We start from the raw sequence: 6000 nt of genomic DNA, 5'->3' as shown, positions 1-6000 counted from the left end.
TAAATACTCCTGGGACCTTACAGAATAGACTCAAGCGCTCGAAGCTGGATTTATTATATTAACATTTTAAGCACATTTGTGTTCATGCTGTAAGACTAGAGTCACAACAGATGTCCTGAAAAAGTGTCCTTTGATAGATTAACCCAGACACTATATTCCTAAAATACCACAAGAGGTCAGAGACCAAGCAACTCCTACTCTGCACCCTTTAAGTCATCTTTACTCTCATCAGGAGTTTAGTTTATCACGCAAGAAAAAAATAAAGGGAGATTGGAAAAATCTAAGCAGCATATAAGGACTGTGTCTTCTTGTTGCCTGTTTATCCCATTTTACCTAGTACATCAGGGACTATAACTGAAATGAATACTGTAGTCTGGGTTGTATATGCATGTAAAACTTACCCTGAGCGCAAGAATACGTTGTTAGCTTCACATTTAAAGAAAATGATCCAAATCCAAAACATTGTTACCACCTGTTGTTTTGGTATACGAAATTACTGAAAACAATCAGGAAACAGAAGATGCAACTTACTGGGATTTTAGTCTTACAGCCTACTATACCTTACAATACATTTAGTACAAATTTAAATCTAAGGAATGAACAAAATGTTACTGCTTGAGCATGAATTCTTTTCCACACATGACAAGGCAAATTTCCTACTTGCAGAGCTTCCTTGCAATCTTTTTTTTTTTTTTTAAGTGACAACAAAAAGATTGCTTTGCATCCATACTGACCAGAACAGTACAGTGCTTTGGTGTCTTGGTATCTAATACAACAGTTCGCTGTTACAGAGGCACAAAAGGATGTAAACACTTCAAATCCCAGAACACATGCCTATTTCTTGAGATAAAAACTGTACAAACTGAGATGGGCATTATCCCATTAAATGGAGACATGAGACACTTTGCTTTTGGATGTTCTGCTAGGTACTGTAGAACTGTATTACCAGCAACACATGTACTGCTTTAAAACTTAGCATCAAAAGAACCACTTCTGCTTAATGAAAAAGATATGACACACCATCAATAATGGAAAATTTAAAATTCCAAAACAAATCTTAATGTATTTCATCTCTAGTTAATATTTGCTTTAATTAAAAAAAAGGAATCAAAGCGAGAGTAAATAGGGCTATAAGGAGTAATTATTGACTGAAATACAATCATTTTGGACACAATTCTAGTGAGATAAATCACATAGTAACTAACAAACGTTCATTTTCTAAAAATGAACAAAGAGCACATGGCTAAAATTTATGAAATTCTATGAAAGTTGCTAATAAGAGCCTGACCATCACACAGAAAATCTCTAAAATTCTCTGAAAAGCCTTGAGAATCTCTCCCCAAATTACAGTAATAGGAGTTTCTCAAATATATTGAGCAGCAAGTAGAACTGAATCTCAGTGGCTAACAGCATGTACTTCACCCAAGATTAAACAGTCAAATACTGGGCCACCTGGACTTGCTGTTCTAAGTGTAGAATAGCAGCAGGGTCACAACTGTACAGAAATAAATTTTACCTGAATCTGATGTTTTTTTAAAATGCTTCAGTTTTTTTAAATAAGTGATCTTATAGTAACTAAATACAGCAGAGTGGCTTCAGCTGCATTACGTTACTGCTGCTCTCAGAACAGCAAAACTTATTGTAAGGTAGCTAAATTAGGTGTGTGTATTCAACTTGACACTATCAAAGAAAGCTTCCACAAATGGACAATCTCACAACACACTATGGGATCTAACAGGAGGATTTAACAGTTAAATTAATAACATAACCCTGAGGAATGGCTCAAATTCAGAGTAAGAAAGACTGAAGATGAGCTTAGGGAAATGCCTGTATTTGACTGGGTTGAGAGGAAAAGATATAAGAATATCTTACTGTAACCTTTTTCTCTCCTGGTTGTCCGGCAAAGGGTTGTGAAGATTTATGGTATAGAGGGATAAACAGTACAAAAAAGACAATCTTATAATTGAAAGAAATGACTCGAAGTATGTAGTTTTGATACTTTGCCCCAAGAACATACCTTTTACATTTCCTCAGGAAGGGACCATGGTTCTCCATTAAGTCTTTTTTTTTGAATTATAACATTTATATCAAACAGATTTCATTTTAGTTACACTAGTTAAATAGCATATTATGAAACAATTTATCTGATCAGCTTAACCACTTTTCAATTCATAAAGAGGTTATGTTTTATTAATCTGCTTGCTAATCACCAAAGTTTATTTAATAACACTTGGCAAAATAAGCTTGTAATATTTGTGCTATTAATATTATTAATGATCTATGCTATAAGTATTCGTATCATGTGGTACTACTCAGGCAAGAAATGAAACTGACAAAGGAAGACAAACTTTGTAAACAGTTTAATACTTCTGTTGTGCAAATAATTAAAGTAGATTTTTAAATGACCACACTGCTATGAATAATTTGTATGCTACTTCCCACAGAGCTTTCTTTTCAAGTGCATCTTGGTCAATGGAGTTCTTTACAAGAAGGCACAAATACTTGCAGAAAGACATTCATTCTCTTGATTATAGCTGTAGCTTGTTTGGAGGTTGTTTTACATATATATATATATATATATAGATATACACACACACACACACTTAGCCGGCTCTCATTCTCTAACAGAAGTAAACGCATACACGAAGAGATCAGTCTCCTCAACAGTATAAAAATACTAATTTCACAGTATGAAAAAATACTAATTTTTTCCAAGTTTTCAACCTGAAAAATATGCAACACAGGATACTAGGACATGAGTTCAGAGAAAAAAATACATTGTTAGTAAGGTACAAATGCATGATACTGTGGATTACATGCGAGACACCTTCTGCAATTTCGCATCCAAAGTCAGAAAGCACCTTCCACTCAGCCTGCTCTAACACTGTTTATTTTCACTCTTCTGCAGTGGCAGTACCCACCTGAGGTTACACCTGCCCTGAGAAATCACTGATTTATTAACCCTGTATGTAACAATCATCCTAGTCATACTGCCCTCTGCCAAAAAGAGGTATTTCTATTGCAGTTATGGTCATCATTGAGCAACCTATGATGTTATGCTCAATGAACAGGCTATGTTTCAGATCATCTGGAGATAGTTTTAATTGCTTTGTAGAAAAAGCTATTATGTTTTCCTACACTGTATTAGCAGGAATACAGGAAGGTCAAGTAATATTAAGCAATAGAAAGTGAATCAGCAATTCAGAGCAAAGTATCCAGAATTTATCCAGGTCCACTTCAAATATAAGACTCAATCTTTTTAACATTCACTACAAAACACTATAAGGATTGCAAACGGTGCTATTTTATTCAGATTACAGAATCTTTTACTCTATCATAGCTGGACACAGACAACACTACTTCCAGAAAGACCTGTCTTAAGAAGTAGTTTCTCCCTCATCCCTGCTGCCCCGAAGTAAACCTTACTGTTCTGATATGCAAGAAAAAAATCTAACTTCTAGCCGGTTCTTACACAACTGCTTCTGGGCCAATATATTTCCCTCTAAATTCTCTTCCATTCACTGACACCTTTTTGCTACGACAAAACTTTTTTAATAGGACAAAGTTTCCTTTCTCCTGAAATTCCTCTTAACTGTGTTCCTGTTTCATTCTCTATTCAACACTCCTCAACACGAGTGACTGCAACTTGCACAGTATGCCTGATTAGATCAGTAATTTTCTGGTAATGTTCACATTTTCTGGTAATGTAACTCACTTTGTGCTTAAGCAGTAGCAATAAATTAATACAGGAAATTTCTCTGAGTTCATTCCAACTATAAGCTAAGTAGGAATAAATGAAGACTTACAACTTGAATACTATAATACAATTTATTTTTATGTTAATAACTAATATCATAATAGCAGAACACTACACCCAGTTTGTTTGATAAGAAATTTCAGAATTACTCCTATGAACCAATAACATCACTATTAATAAGCCTCCCAGAGACAGGATAATTCTGTCCTCAGTAACATCTGCATTAATTATTGAAAAAGATAAGAGCAGAGTCTGACCAAACTTTTGAGTTTTAGCTGCATGATAGTGAAAAAATATTTTTTACTACATGAACTTAAAGCAATTAATGAAATTAGTTGCATCATGAAATAAAAATTATTTATATCGTGAATACTTAGAACCAGAGCTGCTGGGAACACATCAGAAAAACAGAGGGTAGTTGTCATATGATATTAGCTGCCATTAAGATAGTTCTCAGAGATATCATCTGTTCTGTCTGGTACTGGAAATACTTTTATAGGCAAAAAAGTTTTATAGTGTCCATGACAGAAGACTATGAGGTGGCAAAGCCAAACTGAAATTCCCATTTCAGTTCAGTGACCACAATGGAACACAGTCCTCATTTTGGTGGAACAAACCTGAACCTGTCTTTGCCACACTGCAGTCCTGTAGCTTAATTAATAAGAAACACACACACACAAAAAGATTTCTTCCACTAGGGAGTGAAAACACACATTGAATCCTTCAATTCAAACATTTGTCAGGGAATTATAGGCCTGTAATTGCAAAACTGCCATCCTGTAAGCAACGTGAAACTGCATAAATGCAAATTCCTTCTTCTCTTTCCCAGTTACTTCGCATGCTTCAATATTATTGGCATTTAATGAAATTCATTGTAAAAAAAAAAAGATATTTAATAGATTCTCCTTGTAACTTAAGACCAGTCAACTACATTGCATAAATTACAATCAAGATTATCAAAAACAACTCCAAAGTGAAGACACCTATACTGTTCTCAGTGGCTTATATCACTTTAAGATGATCTTGAAAACAGTTGTGAAAAGTAGTTCAAGCTTGGCATAAAGTTAACAGGGCTTAGTTAGCAAATTAAGTTTTCCTTACATAAATTGTTTCATAATAATTGAGTTGAAGGTATGAACGCACAAAATTGAGTACAAGGAAGAGCATTTAAGCAATTTTAGCCTTATAATTTCCTGTTTGTGTTCTCTAGTGAATGACAAAGCCCAGAAATTCAACTTTGTTGTGATTCTCAAGTAAAATAAGACTGTGTGCCTCCACATAGAGTCTGGCACCTAGAATCTCACCAATCAGATCAAAATAAGAAATTCTACAAAATAACAGACTAATAGAGGAAAGCTTAAGGAAAAGTATTAGAAAGATAACGGCTTCATTTTCATATATATAATAATGCCAAGAAATCAAGACAACATAAGTATTTTAAGTATAATAGAGAAAATTACTATCCTAAATTACATATTCTGTACTTAGAGTTACAAGTGATTGGGATGCAATTGATAGTTCTTTATAAACTATGAAAATCATCTTATAAAAAATAGATGAAACATTACTTTGTTCATTCAAACAGAGAACTTTTGTTTGAATACAGATAACATAGCTTAATGTATACTAACATTTATGTATTATACAGAAATCATTTAAGAAGGTATAATATTTATTCTGGCACTCACATATCATCTAGTATTTGAAAATCCATCAGATCTTTGAAAATAAATAGCTCAATCAGATAAACAAAATTGTAAGGCAGAACTACAGAATTCCAAAACAAAATATTTTGGAATCATCCATTCCAATAAAAGTGGGCTACGATGTCAAAATCCTGGAGAAAATGAATTACAGTTTCATCAGGAGTTATCCATACAGCATGGATACAGGTCAAGTATTAGTTCAAGATGTAGCTCAGACATCAAACAAATCGTAGTTCTGAAAATCAACATGTATAGGACACCTTACTGATACAAGCAGCTATAAACAAGGCTCTTTTAAACAGCGCATCATAAACAAGATGGCTGACTGTTGAAATCCCTTCTAAAAACACAGGTATCATACGAATAACATTTAATGCAGACCATGTTGCCCTGATAAAGAAAAATTGAAATTAATATTAGGCAGCTAGAAAATAAAAGATCAATATAACCATTTCTGCATATTTGCTCTAGTTTGTATAGTAAAACCAACAGCTGCATTAAGCTGCTTAAAATGGAAGACCTCTTGCTTATGTGATG

Source organism: Anser brachyrhynchus (genome assembly GCF_964034855.1).
Source record: "Anser brachyrhynchus genome assembly, chromosome: 13".
NCBI classification, from domain to species: domain Eukaryota; kingdom Metazoa; phylum Chordata; class Aves; order Anseriformes; family Anatidae; genus Anser; species Anser brachyrhynchus.
The sequence above is the reverse complement of the archived record's forward strand: the minus strand, read 5'-3'. Positions refer to the sequence as shown.